The following is a 19,713-nucleotide window of genomic DNA, read 5'->3' as shown; positions in this document are numbered from 1 at the left end:
GAGCATCTCAAGGGACAGTAGTTTTGCAATGTCAGCATTCAGAGCCTGTGCTTGGGGATGGTTTGCCGAGTATGGCCACCTTTTCTCCCATGCCTGTGCTACCGATGGCTGTAGAGTGGCCTGGGAGTGTGAGGATGACAGGGAACGTGGTGCTGTGGGTGGAATTACACAGGGTCTCTGTACAACAGTGCCAGAGGTTCTTCCATGGCGATCCTGTGAGGAAGCCGAACCAGCTGTGTGTGAGCTGGAGGAAGAGGTTACAACACAAGCTGAAGAGGTGGTAGGTGATGCTGTAGGTTGGCCTACGTCTTCAGTGTGTCTTTGTAACTCCACCACGTGCTTGGTCCGCACATGTTTCCACATATTTGTGGTATTGAGGTTGCTGACACTTTTCCCCCTTTTGACTTTCTGATTACACAGCTTGCATTTGACAAAGCAAATGTATCTGCAACTGTGTCAAAAAAGGACCAGGCACTGCAAGTCCTGGGAGCGCCCGTTTTGGGTTTTGGAAGAGGAATGCTCCTAATGGGTGCCGAAGTGGTGGCTACAGGCAACCAAGTCTGCCCCCTCCATCTCCCTCCTGTTTTGGCCGTTCGGGGAATCTCTTCCTCAGAGCTGCTCCCACCACCTTCAGTCAACGACCTCATCATCTACACTACCCTCTTCAAACACCTATTTCTCCTGGGTAGTCTCGCGAGCACAGTACGCACCAGAAAGTGGCACCTGAGTCACATCATCAGATGCATACTGAGGTGTGCTGACCATAGGCACTGGCCCACCCGCCTCTTCAGATTCAGAGGCAAAGCTGTTGCGCATCACTGCATACTCCCTCTTCTTCTCTTCTTCACATTCTAGAATGCTGCTTGGCTGGCCCCCTCTTTCCAAGCCAAGAGATTCAGAGAACAGAAGTAGAGATGGCTCCTGTCCAGGGCTCTCTGACTGCCTGGGCAATTTGGCAGGTGGTGAAGAGACAGATGGTTGCTCTTCAGTGCTCTGGACCTGAGAGGATGTAGAAGTAATTGAAGTCGATGCGTTAGCTGCCATCCATCCGACTACGGCTTCAATTTGTTTCTCCCACAGCAGTGGGGTACGGCGAGCTCCTACAAAGCTGCGCATGAAGGATTGTTCCCTGGGAAAACTTGGGGATGCTGAGTCACTGGTGCCCGCAGCAGGCACAGAATCCCCACGTCCTCTCCCTGCTGAAACTCCACACCCACGAACACGTGCCTTACTCCCTGCCTTCTTCATTTTGGTAGACTGATAAAGATAGGCAGAAAAGTACTAAGGGCTTAGTGTGCTTATTCCTGAACAGCTGCTAACAGGTATAAGAAACACTAATTTTATAAAGTGTGGATTGCACTTTAATATGAGCTAATGTGGCCTACACAACTGTAAAGTGGAGTGTTTGGTGAACTTTTTTACTTGTTTTTTTCACAAAAGAAAGGATCTGACCAAAGATGTAAAAGCGATAGTATCACAAACTTTTTGTAACTATTACAATGCAGGAAGGTAACCTACAATGCAATAGATGAGGCTACAAAAAATAGGCTAATACTAATCGGGCTGGTGCTGCAGGGCACAAGCCAGCAGAAAGCCTCCTCTATCTACTCCTATATAGTGTTTGCAACCAATCTTGCTGGATACGGATGGAACCACACTAATAGGAGAAATTCAGGAAAAATAAGCAGCACTACAGCAAAAAAGGACAATGTATGAGGCAGTGACGCACGCTGAGCGGACTACAACCAGAGGTGGCTGCAGAACACACTACAGCGTGAGCTGCACTCACACACAGAGACCTCACAGACAGCTGTGTACAGTGCAGAGAACTGTGCACTAGCACTGAAAGGCTGCAGAAAGGCTCCGCTATCTACCCCTATATAGTGTTTGCAACCAATGTAGATGGATACGGATGGAAGCACACTAATAGGAGAAATCAGGAAAAATGAGCAGCAATAAAACAAAAAAAGGACTATGTATGAGGCAGTGACGCACGCTGAACGGACTACAACCAGAGGTGGCTGCAGAACACACTAAAGCATGAGCTGCACTCATACACACAGACCTTGCAGACAGCTGTGAACAGCGCTGCAAGGCAAAAGAAAGCTTCACACAGGGGTTGATAAAGTAGCCTGGGTAAAGCACTACATAGAAAATCACTATCTCTAACTGTCCCTCAGAGTCTGAACAGCAGCGTCCTGTCCCTAACTGAATTCACAGCAGAGTGAACCCAAAATGTCAGTGGCGGCTTTTATAGTGCATCATGACATCATTTCAGCAGCCAATCACAGCCATGCCATTAGTTAACATGCCTACATGCCTAACAGGGTGTTCACACACTTCTTAGGATTCCTCATTGGCTGAATCAAATCAAACTGGCTCATAGCATTATGGGAACTTCCAATTCCGGTATTCGATATGCAAAAAGTATCGGAACTCAGTATCGGAATTCCGATACCGTGAATATCGGCCGATATCCGATATTTGCAGTATCGGAATGCTCAACACTAGACATGACTCAACAATCGGTCACTAAATGGTAAAACAAACAAGGGAACACCGGGTCACAATTATAACGGTGGGCCCTGCGACAGGGAATGGGGAAATGGACACCTCCTGCACTCTCATGAGGATGCGCCCTGCTCTTACTAGCGTCCCTATACAGGTTCTTTCAACCTGTCACTGAGCAGGATACCTTAGCCCTCGCTTGCCCTGCACCTATCCCTAAGTAGGGAATTGGTAAGTGAAGACACTGGTCCCACCACTGCACTAATACAACAAAAGGTAAAGATAGACAGACAGCAAAAGGAACAGGGTAGCAAAAACCACACTTACATTAGCTTTGTCTGCTGCAATGCACCGCACAGCAGAGTAAGGCACCAGATAGCAGCATTCAACTGAAGCACCACTGCACCAGCAACCTTCTGTCTTCAGCATGGTTGGTATCCAAAAGGACCTGTATAACCAAGAATCAGCTGATGCATCAGGTGACCTTTTAAAGGAAGTTGGGAGTGGTCACCACCTGCATCAGGAAACTCACCAGCAATGTAATTACACCAGCAGCCACCGGGGGGAAAAACAGACATTAACCCCCGACGGCCAGAGAGGAAAAAAGGTTATATGCGTGAATCCAGATCTGCCACAGATCCAAAAATGGATCATGACATTTAATCAATAGATCTTGGAATGATAACTTCCATAATTGGATGTATTTAAGAAAAATGTTCCTGTGCTGAGATAATCTTATACATGTGCCCCTGCTGGGTAATGTGTGATGGCTGTGTCTGACAATACAGGAACTTGGTCTGCTTAACGCATACCCTATGACAGGATTATACTCTTCTTTAGATATACCCCCCTTCTTCCATTCAATATAAATTTCTTTTTTCCTTTTTAACAAGTGATTTAGTTCTGTGTTCATCCACCCTGGTCTCTTTAAATGCTTCCAATTCTTCCTTCTTTTAGAGATTGTTACAGAGTGAGTCCTTTAAAATCCGCTGTTCTGAAGTCCAACCTTAAAGTCTGAGTCCTTGCTGGTTTTGCTCTTCTCGTAATCTAAAATTCGAGGCTAGCATGATCACTGCTTCCATGGTTTTGCCACAATCTATATATTTATTTCTCATATGCCTACTTTCTGTTACATGATCGCCAATTGATTACATGGATTTATCATCATGACCAGAGGTGCCTAAATTTTACATGCCACTGTAGTAGGAGAAATGTCCAGAGATAGATTATCATCTATGAGAATGAATATTTGCTACTTTTAAGTTGTAAACTTTAAATTGTAATTCCTTGTTGAAGGACTTAGTCATTTATAAATTTCAAGACCCCAAAATTGCTCAGTTCAGTAATTCTCTTTCCAAACAGGCAAGACTAAAAAATCTTTTTATGGGGTGGTCTACAAAATGGATTGTCTCTTATGTTCTTTTTCTGTTTATCTGCTGAGAGATATGTAATTTATCTGTCAGGAGGTTCGTTACAAATGGTGAAAATGGCATGACCGTGCAAGAATTAATGCGCTGTTAGCCAACTATATTTTCTATGCTTTGCATCACCCATGCATATCTTTAGAAACATAACCAGTCTCTAGACATCAGCAACACAATTACTTTTCTCCCACACAGTGAGAAGAGGTCTCTATTGCTTCTTCAATCTAATAACAATAGAACTGTTTCTGAATTTATGGCATTACCCCCAGTTATTCTTTATCTTATTAGGCACTTTTCATTTATTGCTTGTCTAAGTGTGCACTTTTTCTTGCTCAGCCTAGAGTATATTCCTTGTTCCAAGTGGTTCTGTTGTAATTTACTATAGCGGTTAAGATAGTAACAGTCCCATAGGTTCTGATATTGGCTTCTTATTAAAGCTCAGTACAATGTCAGAGTATGTAATGATAAAAACAAATGGGCGCCAAGAGTTTTAAAACTAAAGAGCAACCATCTTTACAGCCAGAGGTAGATAGTATGTTATTGGGTGATAAATAATATAAGCCTCAATAAAGGTGCTCTCTATTCACATGATAATGTAATAACCTTTGGATGGCCTTCCTTGATATGTTGGTTCCTTATGGTGGGACAAATCTAACTGTTAAAACTCTAGTTTGTCACTCTACAGAGAAACAATTCCATATAGTTTTAGAGCGACTCTGCTTATTACAACCAGATTAGTCCTGTAAGGGTCTAACAGCTTGCATAAAGCAACTTTCACAGGCTTATTAAGTAGGCTCAACTACTATACTTTTCAGGTCCATCAATGTTTACCATATATATATATATATATATATATATATATATATATATATACACACACCAGAGAATGGCTTTCCCTGGTGCAATAATAATATTATAATATTTAATAATAAATTAGTTATGTTTGCTATGGCATTATCAAGATAATTAACATGAGATGGTATGGGGTTTTTTAACTTTGTAGATTATTGTATTTAAAAATGTAAACTAAAGTATATCGCTAGTACAAAAATAAAAATCACAATCCTCTTCGAATCTCATGTACAGCACCAACAATTGTGAAGATTTTCTCTTCATTGGTCAGCGATTTGTGTTTGGAAAATTGACTGAGCTGAATTCCCTCAAATTCATAAGTCTTTCATGAATTTGAACATTTTGTGTTTCGATTTGCAAAAGTTGTAATAAAAATGCCCAGCGCCATTTCACATAATGCTAAAGACAGCAGACTAATGACATCAGGCGGGGTTATGCAGGCTTTGCCATAATGTCAAACAGCTATGACATCATATAGCATAGCACTGCCAATCAAGGGAGAAGCATTTTAGCCTTTTTAGGGATAGGACAGCAGAGTTCACAATTTGTTACATAAAGATAGAAAAAGGCCTAATCTGAGTCGGTGTACTGCTGCAGCGCTGAAGCACGTTAAAAGTAGGAGTGTGAATCATACAAAGATTCAAGTAATATAGAAAGAAGTGCTGGACCTGCATAGTCACTCGGTGATTTAATTGATCTGTAAAATATTGCAGTAACAACACCTTAGCACAAGTCTTTTTTTATTCTTCATACAATGCAAACAAGGAGGACATTTTAATACCCATCTGTCATAATTTTGCTAAATTCAAATTCTAAAAACAAGGCTTGTGTGTCACAGAAAGTGTGCTTCATGTATTATGAACAATAATAATAATAAAAATCCTTAATCATTAAATTTAAACAGAACTGTGTACCTCACAACGTTTGCAAGCTGTAATTTTGTTGCACATTTGGTTGTTGTAATTGTCTAATGTTAGACCCATATATGCCAGCTAAAGAAGTGGTTGCTGGTGCTTGCTTTCTGGATGTGAATCTACCCAACTTTTTTTTGTCCCATCCTTTTATGAAATGCATCTGTGACTGAATTGAATAATCTGTAAAATACTGCGATAACGACACCTTAAGTCTTCTTTATTCTTCATACAATGCTATTAAGGAGGGCATTTCAATCTTTTTGCACCAGAGACTGTTTTCACCCTCGTGACCAGGCCAAATTTTACAATTTGACCCACTAGTGTCACTTTATAAGATATCAACTCTGGAACACTTCAACAGATTCAACTGATTTTGAGACTGAGTTTTCTTGATATATTGTACTTCATGATTGAGGTAAAATTTGCTTGATAAAACGTGTATTTATTTCTGAAAATATCGGAAATTTGGCAAAAACTTCTAAATGTTATGCCCTTATGCCAGAGAGATATGCCACACAAAATAGTTCATAAATAGTGTTGAGCGATACCGTTCGATACCCAAAAATATCGTATCGGATGGTATCGCCCGATACGAAAAAAATATCGGGTATCGCCGCTTCCGATACCGGAAGTCCCATTCAAGTCAATGGGACTTCCGGTATCGGAATTAAAAAAAGGCCTTTATTTCCTTGTTGGCTAATTCTACATAATTGAAAACAAATAAGAATCATGTAGAATGTATTGTGGGAGGTGGAGGAGACATTAAAAGCATAGTGGTTTATTCAAATCACATGGCATAGCATTAATTCCAATTTTTTTTTTCCAAGACGTTCGGAGTTAAAAAGATATTGACTATGTTAACTTTTTTATATTTAGTCAGATATGTATGTTTCACAACTTCCATGCTCTTCACTTTCTTTTGTACTTCTCCCACACTTTCTCCTTCATGATCCGCAGCAATAGCATTTTTTTCAGCAACTTTTTCTTCACCTTATTCATCTTCTTCTTCTTCACCTTCTTCCCATTAATTTTTTTTTTCCATTCTTCATATTCTTCTTATTCAGCTATTATTAATTTTCATATGCTATTTCTTCATCTTCTTCCTATTCTTCTTTTTCTTCATTTTCTTATGGCGACAGGCATTGCCGTAGTACTTATCTATAAAAGTTATAAGATTACACCTTACGTTCTGCCTGTCACAAAAGATTTACAACAGGATTTGTCCGCGTTCAGTTTGGCCTGCAGCAGCAGGCATTTTCCAGGGGCACCACGAGGAGGAACGGACTCACCCCCATTTACTGCTTAGTCTTCTTCTGCTTATAATTTTGATTTCTTCTATGCTGATTTTTTGTCTTATGCTTAATGTTCTTCTGCTTTCTGTTCTTCTGCTTTTGCTTCTTCTGCATCTTGTTCTTCTGTCTTTTGTTCTGTATCTTGGTGGTTGTCTTCATGTGAGAACCAGCTGACAGTACTGAAACCCGTAGTGGCAGCAGAAGGAACAATAGCCAATGGCACTACTGAGGAACAGCTGACGGTGCTGGACCCCGGTTACTATGCAGGAGGTACCTGTGCTAGAAACCACTACCAAGGACCAGCTGACGGTGCTGGACCTCGGATACCGAGATGGAGGCACCTAGGCCAAAGGTTGTGGCGAGAACCAGCAGACAGTGCTGGCACCCGGATGGGTAGCAGAAGGAACAAGAGCCAATGGCACTACCGAGGACCAACTGACGGTGCTGGACCACGGTTACTAAGCAGAAGGTACCTGTGCTAAAAAGCACTACCAAGGACCAGCTGACGGTGCTGGACCTCGGATACCGAGATGGAGGCACCTAGGCCAAAGGCTGTGGCGAGAACCAGCAGACAGTGCTGGCACCCGGATGGGTAGCAGAAGGAACAAGAGCCAATGGCACTACCGAGGACCAAATGACGGTGCTGGACCACGGTTACTAAGCAGAAGGTACCTGTGCTAAAAAGCACTACCAAGGACCAGCTGACGGTGCTGGACCTCGGATACCGAGATGGAGGCACCTAGGCCAAAGGCTGTGGCGAGAACCAGCAGACAGTGCTGGCACCCGGATGGGTAGCAGAAGGAACAAGAGCCAATGGCACTACCGAGGACCAACTGACGGTGCTGGACCACGGTTACTAAGCAGAAGGTACCTGTGCTAAAAAGCACTACCACGGACCAGCTGACGGTGCTGGACCTCGGATACCGAGATGGAGGCACCTAGGCCAAAGGCTCTGGCGAGAACCAGCAGACAGTGCTGGAACCCGGGTGGGTAGCAGAAGGTACCTATTGAAAGAAAAGTAGCCAGGCCGCAAGCCGGCCGCAGTTACCGAAACCCACAGTCCTACAGGGGGTCCCTGTCCCATTGGCACTACGGATCCAGCCTTCAGTGCCAGTTCCCGCAGCCCACATAGGAGTCACCTAAACTGCAGGCACCGTAGAGTCGGCTAACCCGGCCGCAAGACGACAGGACAACGGATTGGTGGCATAGTGACCTTGACACTACCCGGAAACAGCAGGCGTGCTGGAACCAGGCTGGGCAACAGGGAGTCCCCGTGCCAAAGACACTGCCGAGAACCAGCTGACGGTGCTGGAACCCAGATGGGTATCAAAAGCTACAAGAGCCAATGGCACTACCGAGGAACAGCTGACTGTGCTGGACCACGGTTACAAGGCAGGAGGTACTTGTGCTAGAAAGCACTACCAAGGACCAGCTGACGGTGCTGGACCTCGGATACCGAGATGGAGGCACCTAGGCCAAAGGCTCTGGCGAGAACCAGCAGACAGTGCTGGAACCCGGGTGGGTAGCAGAAGGTACCCATTGAAAGCAACGTAGCCAGGCCGCAAGCCGGCCGCAGTTACCGAAACCCACAGTCCTACAGGGGGTCCATGTCCCATTGGCACTACGGATCCAGCCTTCAGTGTCAGTTCCCGCAGCCCACATAGGAGTCACCTAAACTGCAGGCACCGTAGAGTCGGCTAACCCGGCCGCAAGACGACAGGACAACGGATTGGTGGCATAGTGACCTTGACACTACCCGGAAACAGCAGGCGTGCTGGAACCAGGCTGGGCAACAGGGAGTCCCCGTGCCAAAGACACTGCCGAGCACCAACTGGCGTTGTTGGAGCCCAGGGACAATCATGGTGTAGGCCAAGGCCTACTTGGTTTGTAGGCTACAACAGACTGTCAACGTGCTCCAATTAGGCATCTGTCTCCACTCTGTTTCCAGGATTTCACGTGACCACCAACACCGCCAGTTTATGCATACAGTAGCCGTCTGCCCAATCCACACGTGTTGCTGTGTTATTGGGATTCTGTAATGTCAGCAGATCCCCTGATGTGTGTCTGCCACTGTCTCCTGCTCTGTCCACCTTCCCACCGCTTGTAGTGGGAAGGTGGACAGCGCAGGAGACAGTGGCGGACACATATTGGGGGATCTGCTGATGTTACAGAACCCCAGTAACACAGGAACACGTGTGGAATGCGTGGACGGCTACTGTGAGCAGGAACTGGCGGTGTTGGAGGTCAGGGGAAATACTAGAGACAGAGTGGAGACAGAGGCCAAATCAGAGAATGTTTAAATCTGAAGTAGTTACAATTTGGAGGCAGCAGCAGTTTGCCCTCCACACAGCAGGGGATCAGCTGATGTTACTGACCCCCACTTTCACATGAACAAGTATGTTTTTCTGTGTGGACAGCACTTCCGAGCACCAACTAGCATTGTTGGAACCCAGGGACAATCATGGTGCAGGCCGAGGCCTACTAGGAGCGAGGTGTAAAGCAGAGGTATTTTGACTTTGGAGGGAGCAGGACACTTTGTCCTCCACACAGCAGGGGATCAGCTGACGTTACTGAACCCCACTTTCACATGAACGAGTGTGTTTTTCTGTGTGGACAGCACTTCTGAGCACCAACTAGCGTTGTTGGAACCCAGGGACAATCATGGTGCAGGCCGAGGCCTACTAGGAGCGAGGTGTAAAGCAGAGGTATTTTGACTTTGGAGGGAGCAGGACACTTTGCCCTCCACACAGCAGGGGATCAGCTGACGTTACTGACCCCCATTTTCACATGAACGAGTGTGTTTTTCTGTATGGGCGGCACTTCCGAGCAACAACTGACGATGTTGGAGCCCAGGGATAGTCATTTTGTAGGCTGAGACCTACTTGGAGGCAGTTTAAGATAAGACGTTGTTTGTATTTGGAGGCAGTAGCAGTTTGCCCTCCACACAGCAGGGGATCAGCTGACGTTACTGAACCCCACTTTCACATGAACGAGTGTGTTTTTCTGTGTGGACAGCACTTCCGAGCACCAACTAGCATTGTTTGAACCCAGGGACAATCATGGTGCAGGCCGAGGCCTACTAGGAGCGAGGTGTAAAGCAGAGGTATTTTGACTTTGGAGGGAGCAGGACACTTTGCCCTCCACACAGCAGGGGATCAGCTGACGTTACTGACCCCCACTTTCACATGAACGAGTGTGTTTTTCTGTATGGACGGCACTTCCGAGCAACAACTGACGATGTTGGAGCCCAGGGATAGTCATTTTGCAGGCTGAGGCCTACTTGGAGGCAGTTTAAGATAAGACGTTGTTTGAATTTGGAGGCAGTAGCAGTTTGCCCTCCACACAGCAGGGGATCAGCTGACGTTACTGAACCCCACTTTCACATGAACGAGTGTGTTTTTCTGTGTGGACAGCACTTCCGAGCACCAACTAGCGTTGTTGGAGCCCAGGGAGAACCAGGGTGCAGGCCGAGGCCTACTAGGAGCCAGGTGTAAAGCTGAGGTATTTTGACTTTGAAGGGAGCAGGACACTTTGCCCTCCACACAGCAGGGGATCAGCTGACGTTACTGACCCCCACGTTCACATGAACGAGTGTGTTTTTCTGTGTGGACAGCACTTCTGAGCACCAACTAGTGTTGTTGGAGCCCAGGGAGAACCAGGGTGCAGGCCGAGGCCTACTTGGTGGCAGTTTTACAGTGTTTGTAGGCTACAACAGACTGTCAACGTGCTCCAACTAGGCATCTGTCTCCACTCTGTTTCCAGGATTTCACGTGACTACCAACACCGCCAGTTTATGCGTACAGTAGCCGTCTGCCCAATCCACACGTGTTGCTGTGTTACTGGGATTCTGTAATGTCAGCAGATCCCCTGATGTGTGTCTGCCACTGTCTCCTGCTCTGTCCACATTCCCACCGCTTGCAGTGGGAAGGTGGACAGCGCAGGAGACAGTGGTGGACAGATATTGGGGGATCTGCTGACGTAACAGAACCCCAGTAACACAGGAACACGTGTGGAATGCGTGGACGGCAACTGTGAGCAGGAACTGGCGGTGTTGGAGGTCAGGGGAAATACTAGAGACAGAGTGGAGACAGAGGCCAAATCAGAGAATGTTTAAATCTGAAGTAGTTACAATTTGGAGGCAGCAGCAGTTTGCCCTCCACACAGCAGGGGAGCAGCTGACGTTACCGAACCCCACTTACACATGAGCGAGTGTTTTGTCTGTGCGGACAGCACTTCCGAGCACCAACTGGCGTTGTCGGAGCCCAGGGAAAATGAGGTAGTAGGCCGAAGCCTACTATGAGCCAGGTGTAAATCTGAGGTTGTTTGACTGTGGAGGGAGCAGGACACTTTGCCATACACACAGCAGGGGATCAGCTGACGTTACCGAACCCCACTTACACATGAGCGAGTGTTTTGTCTGTGCGGACAGCACTTCTGAGCACCAACTGGCGGTGTCGGAGCCCAGGGAAAATCAGGTAGTAGGCCGAGGCCTACTTGGTGGCAGTTTGCGATTGTTTCTAGACTACTACTAACTGTCAACGTACTCCAATTAGGCCTCTGTCTTCACTCTGTTTCGAGTATTTCCGCTGGCTTCCAACCACGCCAGTTGCTGCTCTGAAATGCCGTCTGCACAACCCACACTTGTTCCTGTGTTACTGGGGTTCTGTAACAGCAGCTTCTCCCTAGAGGTGAGTCAGGCAATGTCTCCTGCTCTGTCCACATTTCCACTACAAGTAGTGGGAATGTAGACAAAGCAGGAGACATTGTCGTGCTCAACTCTGGAGATGAGCAGATGTTACAGGACCCAGGTACCACAGGATCAAGTGTGGATTGTGCAGACGGCACTTGAGAGCAGAAACAGGTGGTGTGGTAGGCCGGAGGAAATACTCAAAACAGAGTGGAGACAGAGGGCAAATCAGAGAACATATTAAATCAGAGGTAGTCAGAAGTTGTAGGCAGCAGGAGAGTTTGCCGCACACACAGCAGGGGATCAGCTGACGTTACCGAACCCCACTTACACATGAGCGAGTGTTTTGTCTGTGCGGACAGCACTTCCGAGCACCAACTGGCGTTGTCGGAGCCCAGGGAAAATGAGGTAGTAGGCCGAGGCCTACTTGGAGCCAGGTGTAAATCTGAGGTTGTTTGACTGTGGAGGGAGCAGGACACTTTGCCATACACACAGCAGGGGATCAGCTGACGTTACCGAACCCCACTTACACATGAGCGAGTGTTTTGTCTGTGCGGACAGCACTTCTGAGCACCAACTGGCGGTGTCGGAGCCCAGGGAAAATCAGGTAGTAGGCCGAGGCCTACTTGGTGGCAGTTTGCGATTGTTTCTAGACTACTACTAACTGTCAACGTACTCCAATTAGGCCTCTGTCTTCACTCTGTTTCGAGTATTTCCGCTGGCTTCCAACCACGCCAGTTGCTGCTCTGAAATGCCGTCTGCACAACCCACACTTGTTCCTGTGTTACTGGGGTTCTGTAACAGCAGCTTCTCCCTAGAGGTGAGTCAGGCAATGTCTCCTGCTCTGTCCACATTTCCACTACAAGTAGTGGGAATGTAGACAAAGCAGGAGACATTGTCGTGCTCAACTCTGGAGATGAGCAGATGTTACAGGACCCAGGTACCACAGGATCAAGTGTGGATTGTGCAGACGGCACTTGAGAGCAGAAACAGGTGGTGTGGTAGGCCGGAGGAAATACTCAAAACAGAGTGGAGACAGAGGGCAAATCAGAGAACATATTAAATCAGAGGTAGTCAGAAGTTGTAGGCAGCAGGAGAGTTTGCCGCACACACAGCAGGGGATCAGCTGACGTTACCGAACCCCACTTACACATGAGCGAGTGTTTTGTCTGTGCGGACAGCACTTCCGAGCACCAACTGGCGTTGTTGGAGCCCAGGGAAAATGAGGTAGTAGGCCGAGGCCTACTTGGAGCCAGGTGTAAATCTGAGGTTGTTTGACTGTGGAGGGAGCAGGACACTTTGCCATACACACAGCAGGGGATCAGCTGACGTTACCGAACCCCACTTACACATGAGCGAGTGTTTTGTCTGTGCGGACAGCACTTCTGAGCAACAACGGGCGTTGCTGTAGCCCAGGAAATAAAGTTCAGGTCATAGAAACATGAACACAACAGGAGACCTGGATCCTGTTGCCAGCCAATTATTTATTCTGGAAGAGGACTGGCAAATTCAGGTGAGATCCAGGCCTTGTTCATTTTCACAAAAGTAAGCCGGTCAACATTATCGGCGGATAGTCGCGTGCGACGGTCTGTTACCACACCACCTGCAGCACTAAACACACGTTCCGATAATACACTGGCAGCAGGGCAAGCCAGCACCTCCAATGCATACTGGCTAAGCTCTGGCCATGTATCCAGCTTAGAGACCCAATACTTGAACGGGGAAGAGCCGTCTGGGAGAACACTAACAGGGCACGACAAGTAGTCTGTCACCATCTGACGGAAACGTTGCCTCCTGCTGACTGGAGCCGTCTGTGATGGTGTAGCCGTTTGTGGCGGTCCCACAAAACTTTTCCACATTTGGGCCATACTGGCCTTGCCTTGTCCTGCGGCACTGCCTCTGCTACCTCTTTGTGCAGAGCTTCCTCCACTGCCTCTACCCACATGGCTGCTTTGAAAAGCACTACCAGCAACACTTGTGGGGGGAATGGAGAACATGATGGCCTGCACAAGTGTTTCTTGGTACTCCCGCATTTTTTGCTCCCGGTTCAACTGTGGTATGAGGCTTTGTAAGTTGTCCAGGTAGCGAGGATCTAGGAGGGTGTACACCCAATAATCAGCCGTGTGGAGAATGTTGGCGATGCGGCGGTCATTTAACAAGCACTGCAGCATGAAATCAACCATGTGCTGCAGACTGCCAACTGGACCAGAAACGCTCTCCCCAGCTTGAGGCAGCATCTCTGCCTGCTCAGCATCACCCCACCCTCGCTGTACACACTGACTACTAGAGCCTTGTGTACCTCCCTCCTCTGGAGAGATGTGTTCCTCCTCCTCCATTGACTCCTCGTCATCCTCCTCACTAAGTGTCCCCTGCCTGGGCCTTTGTGTGGAAGCACATTGCGCAGACTTGCCAGAAACAGATGGCATTTCTGACTGCTCATCCTCGACCTCTTCAAAAACCTCCTCACTTAGTGCTTGTAAGGTTTTTTGAAGCAGACAGATGAGGGGGACAGTCATGCTGATTAGTGCATCATCTGCACTGGCCATCCGCGTGGAGTCATCGAGGGCACGCAAAACTTGGCAGATGTCCCTCATAGTGGCCCACTCAGTGGTGGTGAAGTGTGTCCGGCGCACAGTGCGACTTGTTTGCGCCTGATGCAGCTGGTACTCCATTACTGCTGCCTGCTGCTCACACAACCGCTCCAACATATGTAACGTTGAATTCCACCTGGTGGGGAGGTCACATATGATGCGATGTTCTGGCAGGCGGAATCGGCATTGCAGAGATGCAATGCGCGATCTTGCCATGCTGGAACGCCGCAAGTGAGCACACTCTAGGCGAACCTTGTGCAGCAGTGCATCAAGATCCGGATAGTCCCTCAGAAAGCTCTGCACGACCAAATTGAGCACGTGTGCCAGACATGGTATGTGAGTGAGGTTGCCTAGGCCCAGAGCTGCCACTAGATTTCGGCCATTGTCACTCACTACCAAACCTGGCTGGAGATTCGCTGGCACAAACCACACATCGCTCTCCTGCTTGATGGCATTCCAGAGCTCCTGTGCTGTGTGGCTCCGATTCCCCAAAGAAATTAATTTAATGACGGCCTGTTGACGTTTGGCCACACCTGTGCTCATATCTGGCCTAACAGGCTCACACAGTGCTGATTCCGAGGAACTAGAGTAGGAGGAGGACTCAATATGTACAGACTGCATTCCTGCAATCCTTGGAATTGGCAGAATACGTACAGAGCCACTTTCCAGATCTGTACCCGGCTCCACAACATTGACCCAATGGGCAGTGAGGGAAAGGTATCGTCCCTGTCCATGGCTACTGGTCCACGCATCGGTGGTCAGGTGGACCTTGCTACTGACGGCATTTAGTAGCGCATTTTTAATTTTTCCCTCCACATGCTTTTGCAGGGCAGGGACAGCTTGCCTGCTGAAATAAAAGCGGCTGGGCACATTGTATTGTAGAACTGCCAATGACATAAAGTTCCGGAATGTGTCAGTCTCCACCAGCCTGAATGACAGTATCTCAAGGGCCAGTAGTTTGGCAATGCCGGCATTCAGAGCCAGTGCTCGGGGATGGTTTGCCGAGTATGGCCGCTTTTTCTCCCATGCCTGTGCTACCGATTGCTGGTGAGTGGCCTGGGAGGGTGCTGATGACTGCGAACGTGGTTCAGTGGGTGGAATTTCACTGGGTCTCTGGACAACAGTGGCAGTGGTTCTTCCACGGCATTCCAGTGAGGAAGCCGAACCAGCTGTGTGTGAGCTGGAGGAAGAGGCCCCAACACGAGCTGAAGAGGTGGTAGGTGCTGCTGAAGGTTGGCCTACATCTTCAGCGTGTCTGTGTAACGCCACCTCATGCTTGGTACGCACCTGTTTCCACATATTTGTGGTATTGAGGTTGCTCACATTTTTCCCTCGTTTCACTCTGATGACACAGCTTGCATTTGACAAAGCAATTGTCATCTGCAACTATGTCAAAAAAAGACCACGCACTGCAAGTCCTGGGAGCGCCCGTTTTGTGTTTTGGAAGAGGATTGCTCCTCACGGGTGCCAAAGTGGAGGCTACAGGCAACCAAGTCTGCCCCCGCCCTCTCCCTCCTCTTTTGGCCGTTCGGGGAATCTCTTCCTCAGAGCTGCTCCCACCACCTTCCTGTGGCTGACGCCATGATGGGTCAAGGACCTCATCATCTCCACTCCCCTCTTCAAGCACTGGCTGGTCCTGAGTTGTCTCGCCAGCACCGTACGCACCAGAAATTGGCAACTGAGTCTCATCATCATCTGATGCATACTGAGGTGTGCTGACCATAGGCACTGGCCCACCCGCCTCTTCAGATTCAGAGGGACAAAGCAGTTGCGCATCACTGCATACTCCCTCTTCTTCACGCTCTAGAATGCTGCTTGGCTGGCCACCTCTTTCCAAGCCAACAGATTCTGAGAACAGAAGTAAAGATTGAGATGGCTCCTGTCCAGGGCTCTCAGACTGCCTGGGCAATTTGGCAGGTGGTGAAGAGACAGATGGTTGCTCTTCAGTGCTCTGGCCTTGGGAGGATGCGGAAGTCATTGAAGTGGATGCGTTAGCTGCCATCCATCCGACAACGGCTCCAATTTGTTCGTCACGCAGCAGTGGGGTACGGCGAGGTCCTACAAAGCTGCGCATGAAGGACTGTTGCCTGGTAAAAGTGGGGGATGCCGGGTCACTGGTGGCCGCAGCAGATACCGAATCCCCACGTCCTCTCCCTGCTGAATCCCCCCGTCCTCTCCCTGCTGAAACTCCACGGCCACGACCACGTGCCTTACTTCCTGCCTTCTTCATCTTGGTAGACTGATAAAGATAGGCAGAAAAGTAAAAAAGGGGTGGCTTAGTGTTCTTATTCCTGAACACCTGCTAACCAGTATAAGAAACACTAATTTGGCTAAGAGTGTGTGTACTACACTTTAATATGATCTAATGTGGCCTAGACAACTGTAAAATGGAGTGTTTGGTGAACTTTATTTCCTTCTTTTTTTTTTGGGTGGGGGGAAAGGAAAGGAAAGGATGTGACCAAAGTTTGAAAGCTATAGTATCACAAACTTTTTGGAGCGATTACAATGCAGGAAGCTAACCTACAATGCAATTGATGAGGCTCCAAAAAATAGGGTGATACTAGCCTGGCTGGCCCTGAAGGGCACAAGCCAGCAAAAAGGCTCCTCTATCTAATCCTATATAGTGTTTGCAACCAACCAATGACAATGGATGCGGTTGGAAGCACACTAATATAGGAGCAAAAATCTGGCTAAATTTGCTGCAAAAAAAGGACTATGTATGAGGCAGTGACGCACGCTGAGCGGACTACAGCTAGCGGTGGCTGTAGAACACACTGCAACGTGAGCTGCACTCACACACAGAGAGACCTATCAGACAGCCAAAAACAGTGCAGAGAAATGGGCTATAGCACTGAAAGGCTGCTGAAAGGCTCCGCTGTCCACTCCTTTAGTGTTTGCAACCAACGTATATGGATACGTATGGAAGCACACTATACAGGAGAAAAAAAAAGCAGCAATAAAAGAAAAAAGTGTATGAGGCAGAGACACACGCTGGCCGGCCTACAAGCAGACGTGCCTGCAGGACACACTACACAGCGTGGGTCTGCACTCACACAGCCCTTGCAGACAGCTGTGAAAACAGCGCTGCTAGGGAAAAGCAAGCTACAGTGGTGGTTTATGTAGCCTGGATAAAGCACAATATTGTTTTTAGAATCGCTATTTCTAACTGTCCCTCACAGTCTTCAACAGCAGCCTGTCCCTAACTGAATTCACAGCAGAGTGACCAGAAATGGCGGCTGCAGCGCTTTTTATAGTGCATCATGACATCATTTCAGCAGCCAATCACAGACATGCCAGTAGTTAACATGCCTACATGCCTAACAGGATATGCTCACACTTCTAAGGACCATCACAACATCAGCACAATTTTTCAAATTTTTTTGTTACGAAGTTAGAAGGGTTAAAAGTTGATCAGCAATTTCTCATTATTTCATAAAATTAACAAAACTATTTTTTACAGACCACAATATATTTGAATTGACTTTGAGGGGCCTATATGGCAAAAAAATGCACCGCTTAAGGTGCTGAAAACCACATTCAAGAAGTTTATTAACCTTTCAGGTGCTTCACGGGAATTAATGGCATGTGGAAGGCAAAAATAAACATTTAACTTTTTCCCACAAACAGGTTATTTTAGCCCCAAAGTTTTTTATTTTCTCAAGGGTAGCAGGAAAAAATTGACCCCAAAATTTGTTGTGTAATATCTCCTGAGTACACCTATACCACATTTGAGGAGAAAAACTACTGTTTTGCTGCACAGAAGGGATCGGAAGGGAAGGAGCGCCATTTGACTTTTGGAATACAAAATTGGCTGGAATCGATAGCGTTAATAAACTTCTTGAACGTGGTTTTGAGCACCTTGAGGGGAGCAATTTTCAGAAAGCTTTCACTTTTTGGTATTTTCTTTCATATAGGCCCCATAAATTCACAAAAAATGGTTTTGTAAATAGTGTTGCAAAAATGAGAAATCATTTTTAACCCTTATAACTTCCTAACAAAAAAAATATTTTTCAAAAATTGTGCTGATGTAAAATTGACATGTGGGAAATGTTATTTATTAACTATTTTGTGTGCTATAACTCTAAGGGCATAAAAATTAATAGCTTAAAAATTGCAAAATTTTCAAAATATTCACCAAATTTCCATTTTTTTCACAAATAAACACGTCATATTGAATAAATGTTACCGCTACCATAAAGTACAATGTGTCATGAAAAAACATCTCAGAAACAGTGGGATGCATTGAAGCATGCCAGAGTTATTACACTGACAGAATTGTAAAATTTGGCCTGGTCTTGAAGGTGAAAACAGGTTCGGGGGAAGGGGTTAAAAAAAACCAAAAAATTGTATATGTTTGGTTTCTTCGTACTCGTACTGACCTGAGGAATCATATTGCCAGGTCAGTTTGACCATATAGTGAACATGGTAAAAAAAAAAAAATGTGGAATTGCACTTTTTTTTTTTGCTTTTTCACCGCACTTGGAAGTTTATTCTCGTTTGCAAGTACGCTATATTGTGAAATATATGGTGCCATTCAAAAGTGCAACTATATCCGCAAAAAAAACAAGTTCACATGTGGTCATATTGAAGAAAAAAATAAAAAGTTATGGCTCTTGGAAGAAAGGGAGGAAAAAAATGAAGAAATAAAAAATGAAAATGGCCATGTTGTGAAGAGGTAAAGAGACTTACAGCTCCCTACTCTGCCATTTGATTTGCACTACATTCTTGACCTGATGATGCCATTTGCTTGGCAGGTTTTCCAGTACTCTTTGAGAGCCTCAAGGACGTTTTAGGAGGCCTGGCAAGTATGTTTCTTTTTGAGCAGTCTACTGGTACATGGCAATGTGTACAGAATGGAGTACAGGAATACAGAGCCATATTAAACATACAATTTTAGGAATATGCGCTGCTGATGACTCTGGCACATGCTGTACTTAGGAGAGATCATATGAAACACATTATTGGGTGAACTTCTTGCTAGTCATTAAATCTAGTCCAATAATAGTTGTATTATTCTCTATAATGATTATTCAACCAATTGATGTTTCTTAGTAAATTCCACCTTGGTGAACAAACATTTACATTTTCCAAAATGTGACTGAAACAACCAAAATAAAAGAGAAGGTTACAGTCTGACAATGTGCCAACCGCATGCATAGAAGAAGGCACACATACATTTGCCTTCATTCATTTGTGTGCCCAATTACTGATGTAGGTTTGGGTCCACAACAAGGTCAATTACAAAAGTTGGGTTTTCTCCATGGCCAGGCTTTGGTACAGGAGGAACAAGTGTGTTCATTATCTTGCAGGTGTTCAAAGTAGACATTTTCCGATGTGACAATGTTTGGACTGTTGGAGCCATGTTTCTTGCTGGCAGAATTTGTGTGTTATCTTTATTTTGAGGATCTGTAATGTGATGTCATGGCCTACACTTGGGTTTATTTT

The sequence above is a fragment of the Dendrobates tinctorius genome, unplaced genomic scaffold (genome assembly GCF_039654945.1).
Source record: "Dendrobates tinctorius isolate UK_male_01 unplaced genomic scaffold, ASM3965494v1 ptg000231l, whole genome shotgun sequence".
Lineage (NCBI taxonomy): Eukaryota > Metazoa > Chordata > Amphibia > Anura > Dendrobatidae > Dendrobates > Dendrobates tinctorius.
The sequence above is the reverse complement of the archived record's forward strand: the minus strand, read 5'-3'. Positions refer to the sequence as shown.